General features: G+C 38.8%; 1 protein-coding gene across 1 annotated transcript in view; it reads right to left on the bottom strand.

The window, feature by feature from the left end:
* Positions 1–16,466, bottom strand: part of GULP1 (GULP PTB domain containing engulfment adaptor 1) — a 150,829-nt gene extending 134,363 nt beyond the window's left edge. The window contains exon 1 of the mRNA XM_081314156.1: positions 16,191–16,466. The gene's annotated coding sequence lies outside the window, so the exon portion shown is untranslated. The remainder of the gene's footprint in view (positions 1–16,190) is intronic.
* Positions 16,467–17,291: the final 825 nt, after the last annotated feature.

Genomic DNA, 17,291 nt, shown 5'->3' with positions numbered 1-17,291 from the left:
AATCAATTAACATTAAAAACTTTGAACAAATTGTAGTGAATTTTCCAGTGTAATATAATATTTTATTTCTACTGAGGCCGAAGGCCAAATTTCATTTCTCCTTTAAATCTAATCCTCATTTATTAATCCTGGATAAGTGTTCCCTACATCCCGTTTCCAAGTATTTGGGGGCTCCTTTCATTCAAGTGGCAAAATCAAACAAGAATCTCAGCTTAATCACCTTTTCTCATTGTAGCTGAACTGAGAACTGTTATCAACAGCTTTTAGACAGACTAGTATAGACTGTATTAATGGACACAATTGATTTAGTTACAGTATCTTGCTCATATTCAATGGAAAATGTATATTTAACACTAGTTCCCTGTCTTGTTCCTTTGCAGATGCAAAAGAATAAGCCAAGTGACTGAAGAGGGATGTTCCCAGATGCATATCATTCATGGGTGAGCTGTTTTATTAGGTTAAAATTAATAGTAACTCTGATAATGCATCCAATCTAGTAAATCTGTTTTATCTCAGTTATCTCACTGCTTCTCATCCTTTTGGCTAAAAGCTCGTGTGTTTTCAAGGACTTTAACTATTCTCTCCATGGTAAAACTACAGACTTCCAAAATTTAAGACAAAATTGGTTGGGCATTGATATTGATATATGTCAGTGTTTCTCAACCTTGATGGCTGGGAAATTCTGGGAGTTGAAGTTCAAACATCTTAAAAGTTGCCAAGAATGAGAAACCCTGATATGATTTATATAGTTGCTCATCTCATGATAATGATTGGGAGTAACATACAAGGATCAAAATCGACACAAACAATCAACAGTCCAAATACTGTAACAAGTGTCTGAGGTCACAGAAGTCATTCCGGTTACAGAAAAGAACAATACAAACCAATCAATCAATCAAGCAGGAGAGCTCGCTCAGTTTCCCAGCCCAAACTCCCAGAGAAGCAGCCAAGTCTTTAAGGACCTAGAAAAGGCTAAGAGGGTTGTGCCCATTGGCTCTCCAAATGCATGTTTTAATCTGTAAACAGTATTACTCAGCAGCTGCACTCTAATCAGTATTATTATGGATATTTGCAAAATTAAATCCAAGGCATGTAAACAAAACCTCTAAATCCAATTAAATTTATATCACATTTCCAAACATACCAGAAGTTTTCTAAAGTTCTGGAAGTGATTTATATAACTCTGCATTTGTAATATATCTAAGATACATAGGCTAAGTATATAGATTATTTGAATTAATTTAAAAATATCATTAAACTACACAACAGTCATATATGAAAGAAGAACATTTTCTTATATTTTTTCCATCTGGTAAAGAAATGATAGAAGATATTAAAAGGTAACACTGAAACTAAAGTCAACTAGTCAGAGAAGACTTACCGGTAGTACTCTTTCTAAATGAGAGAGTACCCAGGTACCCCTGGTTCCCAATTTTTTCATAGTGATGCAAAAAATAAAAGCACTTGGGCAAGCATCATTCTGCCCAATTATTCCATTCTGTTCCAACCATTTAAGAGAATTACAGTTGACTTCAGAGAATGAGAATGGTTATTTCTTTTTCAGATTCCAAACTCAAGTAGCACTTGCATACAGGGGCGCAATAATCCCCGAGTTTTTATTCACATCAATTTCCAGGATTTGTGATCTCTTTAATTAGACTTTACTTAGAGACTCAAGATACTAAGAAAAGTTTCAATCTATAAGCAAAACCTTCTTTGAAATTACGAGTAAACTTAAAAACCTCTGAATATTTTACATTTTTGAGAGAGTTTCTATCTCATGTTAGGCTGCAAAGACAGAACAAGAAGGTTGTTGTTTGGTGTCACCTGTCCTGCCATCCCTAACTGCTAGGAATCCCAAAACTCCTGTAATGCCATACCATCTACAGATAGTCCTCAGCTCACAATCATTCTATCAAGGCTGCCAACATGGAATGTTATTGCTTAACAAGAGATGAAGAAGTAGCCATTTCATATGTTAAACTTGTGTATTGCTTTAAGAGATTGGATTAAGGTTGGGAGGGGGGAAGAGGAGGATTGTTCCTCAAGGCCATCTGAAATTAAAGAAGATAAGAGCTTGGCGGGTTTTCCTTTTTTTTTTAATACAAGTTTTATTAATTTTTTTTTTAATTTTACATCCAGATCTTTATGAAGCAATACAGTGATTGGGTAGTTAAACGTAAACAATATAAAATAACAAAATCATTTGTAAATAGCTCAAATTACATCAACAAAAATTCCCTCTCCAATTCCCTTAGTTATAATAACATAGTCAAATTAATCAAATCAAATTCTATCATGGAATAAATGGTATATTTGGATGGATAAAAGATTAAAGAAATGAGGGTGGCTTGGAGGTTGGTCAAAAATGAAGTGATATAGTCTTTGTTAATGAATAAGCTTTGGAGTTGGATGGTTATAAGACTTAATGAGTGGAATATAATTGTTAGTTTAGAAGTAGATATACTGTGTAATTTTTGAAATGGTTTTCAATTTTTTGATTTCTTCATTTTTTGTATATTGTAAATGTTTTTTTTTTGTCTTTGTTGGTGTATGGTGTGTTTTTAACATGAAATGTAAATGAAGATTTGTAAAAAAAATTCATCAAATTAATACATTTCTAGTTGTAATACAATCAATTAAAACAATTTTCAAAGTATTTTCACTTATACATATCCATGTCCTGTTTTTGAGTTTTACCTAATTGCAATAAGATGTTCCAAAATAGCCTATAATATATAAATGAAAACTTAGTTTTCGGGTAACCCACATTTCACCATTTCAATATATAGTAACTATCCTGTCCAAAATAGATACATTGTTCATTTCAATGCATTCTTATTTTATACCGTTTGTTCTGTTTAACATCTTAATAGTATAAATCAGTTCTAATAAGTAGCTTTCTTTTCCCTTAGAAGTCTAAAAATTAAGTATAAATCAGTGTATATCTTTTAAAAAATTCCCCTTAAGCCATAAAAAAGAATAAAAAAGTTAAGCTCTAACATTACAAGTATATTCCATTTATCCTCTTAGTATTTCATTAATTGTTAAAATATCTTTTATGTCATTACAAAATCTATAATATAATTCAAAGTTATATTCTAATAACTAATCTATTTCATTATATAATAGTTTCCCTATCTAAAATGCATACATATTCTATTTATCATCCTTACAGTTGATCTATAATTGATAAAGTATGTTTTATTGTTTGTGGCTAATTTTCATTCCCTTAAAAATCTAAATCCTAAATATAAAATCAGTTTACTTCTTGTAACAGTTCCCCTTGGCACATTAAAAGAGAATTTGAGCTTTATTATTGCCAATCCCCACATTTACAACAACAAAAAAGCAATAAATCATTTTTTTAAATCTAACTCTCGCTTTCTTCTTGTGCCAGGCAGGCTTCCATATCATTGCCTTTAACTTCTTAAATGTGTCTCCCTTTCTTCCTACACACGTTGTTTGAATCCAGGGAGACCATCCAATTATCAATTTTTGAAAGAAAATGACCCCTTTATAGTCATTAAATTTTCATTCTAATAAGTCCGATCTCCTTTTTTGGCGTAGTACAGTTGTTATTAATTCAATCTGATCTTCTCCTTTCAAATCCATCTGGCTTAGATAAGACGTCATGTTTAATGTTGTAATTTTCGTTTGGTTAGTTAGTATTAATGTACTGTATTTGAGGGTCTTTGGCATCCTCCATTTTAATATTGCTTTCTTCAGCTTCTGTTATTTGTTGGATTGTAGGATGTATAGTTGAGATCAAAGTTTGGGCATTAAGGCTCTCAGTAGATTGTAGTTGCTGTCAGGGCTTTTTTTCTCATAGAACACTCAGAACGGCATTCCGGCACCTTTTTTATGACTCGTGGACATCAACTCCCAGAAATCCTGAGTAAGCCATGCTGAGGGAAAGAGAGAGGTTTCCAAGCTGAGCCATGCTGGCTCAGGAATTCTGGGAGTTGAAGTCCTTGAGTCATAAAAGAGCCAAGGTTGCCTACCCTGCACTAGAGGAAGACATTAAACTTATTTACAAGGTTACTTCTTTCTTTAGGAACTAAACTTTTAGAATCTAAAATAGCTAATTCAAAAAAGCCAACAAGGAAAGAACCTCACATTTTTCATCTGCTTCTGTTTTTTGGAAGATAAACATCTCAGCAATGAAATCAATTAAGGTAACAGGAAAGAAATGAGAAACATTTTTCTCAATGTAATATGTCTAATTTAGCTGATGCTAGAAAAAAAATAGTATCTTTTGTACACTCTTGAAAACTATTTTGAATCTATAACCATCTATTACAACTAAACCACTTTAAATTAAACAATTTTTAAGAATGAAATATTCTTAATTTGGACTTTACTTTTACTGTTTGGACTATTGTGTGTTTTGAAAAATAGATTATTTAGAATCTAGTTATGTTGCACTTCAGTCTTTAAATAATTAACGTAGTATATACATAACAATATATGATATTTTCCATGGTGAGCTTAACATCAATAACATTTATTAAAAAGGCTAAAATAATTTCTGGTGGTATTATCTGTACATTAAAATTTTGTTCAGTCACACTTTCACTTTTCACATTCTGGACAAGCAGTGATCATGTATCCAAGCAAAAAATGTTACATATGTGCATAAGTGTAGTCAGTAGCATATTCCTTTTTTAGTTACCCAAAAATTTCAAAAATCCAAAATAAAATAGCTTAATTAATTCTTTTGAGGCTTTAAAGTTATACATCCCCAGGTAGGCAGCTGCCGAATTTTTGAAAAGGGGGGAGAATTTTCCAAGAAAGTCCCACAGGAAAGAGATTAGGGAAGTAAGAGGGGTAAGGTCTCACCCAAATCCTCCAGATTGCTTTGTTGTGCTTAGATGGTGCTGTGGCTTTTGGCAGGGAACGACTTAGTGATCGGCCATATTAATGGCCGATCTCTTCTTCTTCGGGCCAGAGGAGTACTCTGGATCAAACGGAGGGCTGCCGCCTTTCCACGATCTCAAGGAGCTGGCCTCCTCGTGGTGGTCACCCCTCCAGGGTGACTTTTAACCCTTTGCAGGGTCCTCTGAAGGAGTAAGACTGGATGGCAGTGGGAGAGATTCTCCCGGCACGTCTGCCAGCACCGTGCACACAAACCGGAAGCCAGCTTGGTGGGTTTTCTAATGGAAGGGAAACTGATTCTTTAAATTAATTGAAGAATATGATTAATGCCAAAATTAGAAAGGTGGAGAATTGTGTTTTAATATATTGTGCAAGGGGGCGGAGATTTCAGATTCCAGCTTCCTTCGAGCAAGCATTTGCCGGTGTATTAGGCTAATAAAGGACTTTCAAGGTAAACAATGCCTCAGAGTCACTTGAAAAGCCCATACGTTGGAAACCTGACACATTCATTTAATGACCATTCAAGTTACGGTGGCACTGAAAGAAGTGACTTATGACCAGTTTTGGTACTTATGACCACTGGAGAATCCCCACGACCACGTGACCAAACTTTGGGTGCTTGACAACCAGCATGTATTTATGATGGTTGCAGCATCCCAGCTCTTGGGATTGTCATTTGCAACCTTCTTAGGGAACTTCTGACAAGCAAACTTACTGGGAGAAGCCAGATTCGCTTAATGATTTACATAACTTCAGTGATTTGCATAACAATCAAGGGAAAAAAAAATCATAAAATGGGGCTGGACTAACTTAACTAACTTGCACAGCAATGGAAATGTTAGGCTTAATTGTATTCGTAAGTCAAGGACTACATGCATGAGGTTCTTCTACTCCCAGTCCCACTGGTGATTTTGAGTCACAGGGTGACAGTCATGAATGAACAGGTCCTTCCTATAAACAGCAACCCATTTATCAGGGGTCTTCAAACTTGGCCCTTTTATGACTTGTGGACTTCAACTCCCAGAATTCCTCAGCCAGTGTGCCTGGCTGAGGAATTCCGGGAGTTGAAGTCCACAAGTCATAAAAGGGCCAAGTTTGAAGACCCCTGCAATTATGACCTCCTCCTAAGAAATGCTAAAAGAACCCATATAATGTAATAGTTAAGGTGCTGGATTAGATACCAGGAGATTGTGAGTTCTAGTCCTCCATTAGGCATAAAAAGTAGGTAGGTTGCTTTCGGTCAATCACTCACTTCACAGGATTATTGTTTTGGGAAAACAGGAGGGGAGGGATTATGTATGCCACATTATGTTGTACAAAATAGAGGTGGGATATAATTCTAAGAAAAATAATAATAATAAAAAAAACATCCTACCCGGGAAAACCAAATGCATATTTATTCACTCAGGCATTTACAAAATTAAAAACTATTCCAGGAACAGATCCTTTCAGAATGCCTTTGATTTTCATATTTTTATTTTAAATGAATTTGTCCTTAATGTTTTGAATTTACTGAATCTAAGCAGTAGTGGTTTTATTGATATAGTTTCATTTACCTCCTGTTTTATTATTTTTTTGGTAAACTGTTTTGAACTTCTCTTAGGTGAAAACAAATTTGAAAATTAAGCTAATTAAATAAGTAAATTAACATTAGGGTGTCTGAATGGATACACACCCATAAGTGGCAATTTACATAATATATTCTTGTCTGAATAACAGATAAATGTTATCTGTCTGAATAACAGATAAATGTTATCATTTATGAACTTCCACATTTTGCACTCATTATATTGTCAATAGCAATGCATTCTAAGACTGCATCATAACACAGAGCAGAAACAACTGTTAATAATTAAGAACAATTATTGTTTGGCATGCAGTGATATGAGTAACAGTACAATTCTGGCTGAATAAGTAGCTTCTACAAATTCCTTCTTTACATTTGCAAACAGGTATGCTATTACAACATTCAAATATTAATGTTGCAATGCGTACTTTCCATGATGAGGTTCTTTGTGAGCAAAACTGAAAGGGGAAAAAAAAGAAAAAAACCAAGAGGCATTTTTGCTTTAAATTGTGCACATATGAAAGAGATTAAGGGGCACTGCTATGGGTTTAGTCTCCTCAGCTACATTTGTACCATTACTTGTGCAGTTCTTTATTCTCCTTAATAACACACAAACACATGCACGCACACCAACCATCTGATGAGTAGCTAGATTTCAGTTCACTGGAACTGAATGAAATTTCAACAGGCCATGAATGAAAACATACATTATATCAAAACAATCTCTTTGTGGCACATTTTGCAAGGGCAGTAATGGTGTTGCTGAAGAGGTAGTAAGCATATTAAGAGCTGCCATCCAAGCTATGTTTATTCAACACCGCTTTTAATCAGCTGCTAGTAGAGAACTCAAAAAAAGAAAAAAAGACTGTTTCTTTTCTCCTCATGGATAAACAAGGAAAAGAAAACCAAGGATTCCAGCACTAAGAGCAAAGGAAAAGGAAAAAAGGAATAAAGCAGCCCAGGATGATGAAGAATTCCAGGTTAGCACCATAGAACAGACATGTCAAACACAAGGCCCGGGGGCCGGATCCGGCCCGCGAAGTGGTTTCATGTGGCCCGCGAAGCCATCCTGGAAACAGTGAGGGAATAGCCCCCTCTGCCTTGGCCCTGGCCCAGAGACCCTCCTTCTGCCAGAGACCCTCAGATCTGTCCCACTCCTGCCCAGGCCCCCATAGGCACCCTTGATGCGAACGATGTAGAGCTGGCCACGCCCACCCAGTAGGCCATACACACTCTAGCCATGCCCACCCAGTAGGCCACGCCCACCCTGGCCATACCCACCCGGCCCCCTGAGGGCAACCGCAATGCTGATGCGGCCCTCAATGAAATAGAGTTTGACACCCCTGCCATAGAAGATATCTCAGGGGATATCTAGAGTCTCACTGCTTTAACTTTTTAGGGTCACAAATGTTTTTTGACAAAACATTGTGGTTAGAAACATGTGCTACAACTTGGAGAATTGTATTTCTAATCTCAGCTGAGTCACAAGGCAAGAGACTAGGCTAAACAAGAAATACACAAACTATAATCCCAAAGATATAAATAAATCCACTGCGGCTCAGTGCAACATCTCCAAAAGCTTTTCATATTGAGAACAGTCTTCCTCCTGCATCAGACTATATATCTTTGGGGTTCCATCTGCCTTCTTTCAGAGGGGAGAAAGTGTCTCAGACAGTCTCTGTTGAGTTTTGTTTGTGGTAATCACTCATATAGATGCTCTGCTTTAGATTAAGAATGTTTTCTTTTCAGGCTTCAGGTAAACACCTACTGATTTTTTTTTTATTTCAATCCCATTTATATCCCGCCCTTCTCCAAAGACTCAGGGCGGCTTACAATTTAAAGCACAAATCAATGTGCTTAGCAATAGCCTTCATTCTATGTATATGCCTGCTTATTAGGGTCAGCTTATTGCCCCCAACAATCCGGGTCCTCATTTTACCTACCTCGGAAGGATGGAAGGCTGAGTCAACCTTGAGCCTGGTGGGACTCGAACCTGCACTAATTGCAGGCAGCTGGTGTTACTTAAGGAGGCATTAGCCCACTGCTCTACATTAGCCTTCTTGAATATCAATATGTACACACAGGTGGGTGGAAATATATTTAATATTTTTGATTTTTTTTAAAAAAAAATATTATCAATACCAAATTATCCTACAAACTTGTATCATAAGCAAAATGGAAGAGACCTGGCTTAAAAAAAATTAAATATGGTAGAAAGCCAAACTGATAGCTTTGCTTACCCCATAATTCTTCTTTAAACACAACCATATATTCTGAAAATTATCCAGCAAAGAATTGTGCATTGATTGAAATAGTGAGACTTTGCTTCTCTTGATCCTATTAATAATTTCAATACCTGTCTGTAGTAATATTATGAAAGAAAACAGAACAATGATTCATCTTGTCTGCTAGTCAATAATTTTACATTTGCAACCTAGAAGCATAAAAACACATTTTGACCTAATATAAATAACTGCCACAATTGAAATAGAATAAATGTGAATGAACACGTTGCCAAAAAATAAAAATAACATTTGAGCATTCCAGTTCATATGTGTTTTTCTCTGCTCCATGCTACCTTACCTGTGCTTGCACCTAAACCTTGCACAAACGTGTACTGGCCACATTTTTTTTAACCTTCAGGCTAAGCCCAGGCCATGAATGAAAATGATTTAAATCATCTTCAGTTGCAATGCAATTCCCTTCTTATTCCAACCCTGTCCAAGGGCAGCCTTGCAGTATATAAAATTTGACACCTAGGAAGGGAATCATGTGATTAGCAGTGATTGCCAGCAGAGACTGAATATGGATCACTCAAAAGGCTAGTTTGTTTTCTCCTAGTTCAAAAATGGGTGGCTAGCACTATAATTTGGCAGTAGGGAAAAACCCTAATGCATCCTTTTCAAGTTATCTAATGGAAAGAAAGTTTTGAATTGATATACATATCTCATTAAGCCAGAGTTTATTTAAGCAGGTTCTGTTGAATGAGTTACTCTTGGCTGGCTTCCTATAATATGTTCAGTTACAAACTATAGATTATGAATCATAACAACTGGGTCATAAAGGCAGTGGTGGGATTCAGATGGTTCGCACCACTTTGGCAGAACCAGTAGCTAATTTTTTGTTGCGCAGGCCCAGAATGGACTTCCAGAAGCAGCATCCACACAGAGAACTGGTTGTTCACATATTTGAATCCCACCATTGCATAAAGGTAAAGGTTTCCCCTGTCCAGTCATGTCAGACTCTAGGGATCAGTGCTCATCCCCGGTTCTTAACCGAGGGAGCCAGCATTGTCCGAAGACACTTCCATGGTCATATGGCCAGCATGACTATACACCTAATAGTTGTACAGGAACACTGGGTACCTATTTATCTACTTGCATTTGCATGCTTTTGAACTGCTAAGTTTGCAGGAGCTGAGACAAGTATGGGACTCATATGATGCATTAAAATCAATTTGGCTTAGATTGATGCCTAAATTATTATCTATTAGAGTAGTCTATCTTCTTGAGCCATATTTTAAGGTATGTATATATGTATGTGTGTATGTTATGTATAAAATATAGAGTACATATTAAGCTACAGTTGCAAGAAAAAGTATGTGTACCCTTTGGGATTACATGGAGTTTTGCATGAATTGACCATAAAATGCGCTCTAAACGTCATGTAAGTCACAACAATAGAAAAACACAGTCTGCTTAAAATAATACTACACAAATATTAGCTGTTGTCTTGTTTTAATTGAACATAAGATGGAAACATTCACAGTGCAGGGTGGAAAAAGTATGTGAACCCCTAGCCTAATGACTTCTCCAAGAGCTAATTGGAGCCAGGAGTGAGCCAACCTTGACTCCAACCAGTGTGATGATATTGGATGTGTTGCTGACAGCTGTCCTGCCCTTTAAAAACACACACCTATTTTGGGTTTACTGGTCTCAAGAAGCACTGTCTGATGTGAACCATGCCTCGCAGAAAACAGCTCTCAGAAGACCTACGATCAAGAATTGTTGACTTGCATGAAGCTGGAAAGGGTTACAAAAGTATCTCCAAAAGCCTTGATGTTCATGTGTCCACGGTAAGACAGACTGTCTACAAATGGAGAAAGTTTAGCACTGTTGCTACTCTCCCTAGGCGTGGTCGTCCTGTAAAAATGACTGCAAGAGCACAGCGCATAAAGCTTAATGAGGTAAAGAAGAATCCTAGAGTGTCAGCTAAAGACCTACAGAAATCTCTGGCACATGCTAACATTTTTGTTGACACATCTACAATAAGGAAAACATTAAACAAGAATGGAATACATGGGAGGACACCACGGAGGAAGCCATTGCTGTCCAAAAAATATTGCAGCATGTTTGAAGTTTGCAAAAGAGCACCTGGATGTTCCACAGCACTACTGGCAAAATATACTGTGGACAGATGAAACCAAAATTGAGTTGTTTGGGAAAAACACACAACACTATGTGTGGAGAAAAAAAGGCACAGCACACCAACATCAAAACCTCATCCCCACTGTAAAACATGGTGGAGGGAGTATCATGGTTTGGGGCTGCTTTGCTGCCTCAGGGCCTGGATGGATTGTTGTCATTGATGGGAAAATGAATTCCAGAGTTTATCAGGACATTTTGCAGGAAAACGTATGACCATCTGTCTGCCAACTGAAGCTCCGCAGAGGATGGGTGATGCAACAGGACAATGACCCAAAGCATACAAGTAATTCAACAAAACAATGGCTTCAACAGAACAGAACATACGCCTTCTGGAGTGGCCCAGTCAGAGTCCTGACCTCAACCCGATTGAAATGCTGTGGCATGACCTTAAGAGAGCGATTCACACCAGACATCCCAAGAATATTGCTACACTGAAACAGTTTTGTGCAGAGGAGTGGTCCAAAATTACTCCAGATTGTTGTGCAGGTCTGATCTGCAACTACAGGAAACGTTTGGTTGAGGTTATTGCTGCCAAAGGAGGGTCAACCAGTTATTAAGTCCAAAGGTTCACATACTTCTTCTACCCTGCACTGTGAATGTTTCAATCTTATGTTCAATTAAAACATGACAACAGCTAATGTTTGTGTAGTATTATTTTAAGCAGATTGTGTTTTTCTATTGTTGTGACTTACATGACGTTTAGAGCGCATTTTATGGCCAATTCATGCAAAACTCCACGTAATCCCAAAGGGTTCACATACTTTTTCTTGCAACTGTACGTAGATTAAGATATGGTCCAGATTCAACCAGCTTCTAGTATTCCTGAAGAAATCTGGTTGCTAATTGTGAGAAATTTGCTCGCAGACATTTCATCATCCAACTACATAACATCACCAGTGTTAATGAGTGTAATATTGCCCTGCCAATATTAGTAGCTAGAGTTCCTTGCTAGTTCCTTGATTACAATATTGTTTTCTGCTTGTCTGCTTGGTGTTAACCTCTGCTTATCTGGAGACTGCTGGAAAGAATGTGTTTTGGTCTTTTTGTTTCCTTAACCTTTTATTGCTTCTTTTGAATGGTATGTAAATGTGGTTTATCTCTATGTGTTTATTGATGACTTATTCAATAGAAGAGAATATATGTAGCTCCTGGTTAAGCTGTGGACTCCTTTGAGCTCTCTGAGTACTTAGCCATCAATAGCTCTCTTGGTGCTCAGTTTTGTTATATATTCAAGGGGTGGGTGGGAATCCTTCCTTGAATTATCCACATATACAGAAATTATAATTTATCCAAGAGTCATTCTTGTCAAAATAACAAGAACTGGAAATTCATTTATATATCTCATCTTTTCAAGTAGTGAGAATCAATTAAGAAACAGCATTGGTGTAGGGAAATAGATTTAGTGAAATGTATATTCCAAACACAAGACTTTAGAACGGCACCTGTAAAGTTGTAACTTCAACCAAAGCTCATCCAATTAAAGGATTGTTTTTAAATAAAGCATGACTACAAGCTTCACCACTTTCCTTATTTCCTACTTATACCTAAATATTGCTTTAGCCGAAAAAGACAAGTGTGGCTTTCTATTTAGTTTTCAATTGATTGTTTGATCAGTATGATTTAATTTCAAAGGCGTATTTCTTTAAACATGATTGTACCTTTTGTGTCTAACAGAACTGGGAATTGGTTCAGCAATGAGCAGAGTAACAAGGATAATATATTACTAGGCCCTCACTAATCAACCTACTTTCACTAAAAATAATTAAATAGAAAACAATTTATTTCTTGAGATCGAAAGAGCAAGATTGAATGAGAAACTCTCACTATAGAGGCTAAATTGAATAAATGAGTCCACAGTGGTCACAGAACCATGGAAGCTACTGGTAATTTGCACCAACATCCCATGTGTTTGCCAGTAGCAATGTTTGATACAGCAGACACTGCTTCATATTTGTTACGATCAACTACGGTTTTGATTTTACCACTGCAAGTAGAAAGCATGATCAAAGCTGTTAAATAAGGTTACCGTTGTTGTTTTTTAATTTAGTTATTAGGAAAGTTATTTTCTTAATGAATACTAACCGAAAGCTTCTTCAATAGCTACTATCTGCTGCCTGCAACATAATTCATCTACTCGAGTCAGAATCAAAAAGTCATACTGGTTTCTGGAATTTGTTCGTATAAAAACAGAACCCACAATCTCACCCTCACCTTGAAAGAATATTAGCACATGGATACTTGCCTGCCCTCATTCAAAGTAAGCAGTATAAAAACATTATAGTTCTTCCTATTCTGCCTTAAAAGCTTTTACTTGAACCTTTCATCTGAAAGCTTATTGGAAAAAAATGACAAGGATATAGTAAAACATGACAAATGTTTGAGCAAATGCATACTAAGTACCACCATGTATCAAAATGCAAGTAACAGAAATGCAGTACTACTTGTTAATTTAACAAATCTATTAATTAACAGCATTGCAAGCACTTAATTGTATGGTGCCTGGTAATTCTATAGCCAAAAGAAGTTGGCCCCCTTGGTAAGATATTAACAAGTAAGCCACTGTAATTCTTGTCTTCAACAGATGTTTTAAGTTTCACAAAGAAGTGGCTACCTCTTCCTCTCTGGAACAACTTGGCCCACTCCATAGACTTTTGCTCTCAAAATAGACAAGATAGTGTTCACAGATTTACAGGCACTTCCGCAACTGAGTTAATATTTACAATGAAAATGACAACTACTATTATAGAAAAAAATAAAGCCAAATGCTTTTATAATACAGCAACCCATATATCGTTCTCCAGTGTTAGCCCTTAGACAGAGGAAAAAATAGTTAATGCCAAAACATTCAAGAGCAAAATTGTACTCCTCTACCCTGACTGACATCTCTTGTATCAAAAATGAAATTTAAATACAATTGTATTACGTATAATTCACTACTAGATCATAAATAATTAGTATTAAAGAATGCATGCCAGTACTAATTGAATAAATATTATAAAACTCTATTCTTCAAAACTACTTTTTTACCCCTCCCTCATCTGTTCTGAATGCAGTTTTGGAAAATAAAGTTTAAGCTGTTACTGCAGCCCATTTTAAATTAAAATCTGATGCTGCTGACCTACCTCCACATATGTTATGTTTTAAGGAATTAAGTCACATGTACGCCTTTGTCCACAAAACTGGATGTCTTTGCAAAACTAACTTGTGTTCACTAATGTTTGCAGTGATGTCAGGTTTGTCCTCAGAGAGTGAAATGCTTTAGCTGAACCAGCATACCATCATTTTTTGTGGGACCACAAAAGCTCGTATCATTTATCTTTCTTTTGATCCCCAAATCAACTTTGTATTTTGAGAACACAGGAACTTTTGTACTTTAAATTCTGGTTCAGATTTTTTTAAAAAAATTATGTTTGTATTAATACGGTTACTCTTACAACTTTCACTCCTAGGAACTGAAGTTTCCATGTAAGTTTAAGAGGTTCTGTATCCATTAGATAATATTACTGAAAACATTTAGCAGTTTATGTCTGCATATGTATGCAACATAACATTTCTTGGGATTTTTGAAAAATGCTAACAAAGTGATCAAAATAGTTATGTTTAACTGGACACTTAGGAATTAAGTTTACTTGGGTTGCTGTAATGTCCTACTATTTGTTTGATTGCTGTAAACTGCCAAAAGTTGTGGGATAGGATGGCATACAAATTTATGTAATAATAAATATGGGTCATTCCCACCACCCTCAAAAGAGAAAAATGAATGCCAGCAGTCCATTATCTAGGAGTTGCAAATCTAACTGTAGGTATTAGTAGGATACAGAATCTCTTCACGTTTCCTCTGAAGAAATTAGGGATAAGATTGCAGCTTAAAAGTGAACACCAGTTGTTCTAACTTTTTTGTTTGTTTAAAAAAATATATATATAGTCCAAAATAGTACCTAAAAAAGAGCTGTCTTGAACTCTCTCCCTTTCTGAAATCTTCTCCCCTTGCACAGTACATGGATACAGAATAGAGAATAAGGTGTTACTACTCCACTAATGCTTTTCGCCCAACCAGTTGTACTGTATTTCTACTACCAGCAGCACCAAAACATCCGCCTGATTGACACTTGCCGACACTGGTTTTTGGACTGCAGCCTGCAAACACAGGAATCCACTGATTACTACCTCAAGATAACTACCAGCCACCTTTCTAGTCTAAACGTAAAAAGCAAAGCAGCAGAAACCGCTGCCGCCGGGTCTATCTACTACAGCCGAAAACCAGATTCAGCTCCCCAATTAACGCCAGACGAAGAAGCGCCGGCGCCGCAGCTGACGAAGTTGAGGGATCGGGCAAAAGCGACTTTACACCAAGACCTTCCGGTCGCAGGCATTAAGTTTTTTTTTACTCATGAGTAAATTTCCCTCAGCGCAAGAGTTCTCGCTCGTGAAGGCAAGAACCACACAACTGCAGTCGAAAAACGGCTCCTAAGACGAACCTATTGCTAAGCACATTTGATTCGTGCTTAGATTGTAAGCCGCCCTGAGTCTTCGGAGAAGGGCGGGATATAAATGGGATTTTAAAAAAAACAACCCTGGCCCAGCGGTCCACTACTTTACAGGACTCTGTAAAGAGTCACACAAAAGAACTGGGGAGACGGGAGACAGGCTGGCGGATTAAGGCAAAAACCACCCTTAAGGGATTTGAGGCAGACACCTCGCTTTCTCTGCCCGAGCGCGCCTTCCTTTTTTTTTTTTCTTCCCGGAAAGCAAAACAAAACAAAAAGGACGGCGCCAACTTTCCCCCTTTTTAACGGAGGGGCAAGATGCCGCTATCGGAAGAAGGGCTCTCTGTGAGGCCAACAAGCCGCAGGAGAAGCGAGGCAAAAGGAAGCGCCGGATTGACTCCGCTGAGACCGAAGTGAATTTGGGGGAGGGGAGGGGGGGGACGACAAAAAAAAAAAAAAACTTCAACTCGTCGCGCCCGCGCTGAGGGAAAAGTTTCGAGCCTTCGAAAGGGCAACCGCGCCTAAGAGAAACAACCTGAAACCCCCCGCGACGTTGGGGGGAGGGGGAGGGAGGGAGTGTTCCCCCCCTCCTCCTCCTCCTCCTCCTCTCCTCCGCAGCATCCTTAGGGAAAGCCGCCCGGCGTTCAACAGGCTTCCCTCGGGCCACGAGCGCACGCGCGCTCTTTGCCGCCACAAAATAAAGCCCAGCCATTCCCTTTCCTCGGCCAAAGCTCTTCCACTTCCCTCTCCCGCCCGGCTCCTGCCTGCCTGCCTGCCTTGCCTCCCTTCCTCGAAGGAGAAGAAGACAAAGTAAAAAAAAAAAGAACAAACCCAGTCAGAGTTCCCTCGACGCCCGCTCTCTCCTCCTCCTCCTCCTCCTTTTTCCTCCCCTCCTCCTCCTCCTCCTCCTCCCGCTGTCAGTCGCCGAAAGGAATCCTGAAGCCAACGCCAAGTCATCAAGTTCTCCCCTTCGTCCAACTCCACCGAATTCCAGCCAGGGAATTTTTCCCGGACTCCCTGCGTGCGCGCTGGCCAGAAGAAGAAGAAGAAGAAGGAAGAAGAAGCGGGAGCGAGGGCGTTTGGAGAGCGAATGCGGCGAAAAGAGAGGACGGCTCCGGAGCGGCCGAAGCTGCAACCCCCGAGCGAGCCGCCTTTTGCCTTGAGCCCGACCCCCAGCGACAGCCGACGCGCGCGCGCGCGTGACCGGGGGGGGCGCGCGCGCGACCGCGCCCGGAGTGAGAGGCAAAAGCGGCCTCTGGGCTCAGCCACTGAAGGAAAGTTTCCTGACGTCACGGCCCTGGGCTGGCCGGCTTCCCCCGCCTCGCTTCTTTCTCCCCCCCCCGCCCCCCCCCGCCACTATCCACCCTTTCATCTCCTGGAAACTGCTGGGTGGTGTGGCTTCCTCAGCCTCAGGCTGGGAGGGGATGGGTTCCTTCTCCCAAGCAACTGTAGCGGCTCTTTCCTTCCCCTTCAGGCGATAGAACTTTTTATCTTCCTGGGTTCTCTTCCCGGACCCTTCCGAACCGGCGCGGGGTCGGGTGGAGGGAAAGTTTTTTTTAAGTGATTACGAGTCCCTTGGTTAAGCAATAAATAAATAAATAAATAAAATAAACCTTTATTGTCAAAGTACAACATGTGTACATTGAGATTAGCTGAGCCTCCCCCCCCTGCTCTCTCCCCCCAACACACAGTGACAACAAACCCTCCATCCCACCACACTATGTGAACCAACTACACCACACACCGGCCTCCCAAGTCAATTCTGCATAAGATTATGTCCCATTTAAAAGCCTAACAGCCCACGGATAAAAGCTATTTTTCAGCCTGTTGGTACGGCTGGCTATATTCCTATATCTCCTACCGGATGGTAGGAGAGTAAAGAGATACCGTCCAGGGTGTGAGTCATCCCTGAGAATCTTCCTCACTCTTCCA

Source organism: Vipera berus, assembly GCF_964194415.1.
Source record: "Vipera berus genome assembly, chromosome: 1".
Classification (NCBI taxonomy): Eukaryota; Metazoa; Chordata; class Lepidosauria; order Squamata; family Viperidae; genus Vipera; species Vipera berus.
Note: the sequence above shows the minus strand (reverse complement) of the source record. Positions and strands in the feature narration are given on the sequence as shown.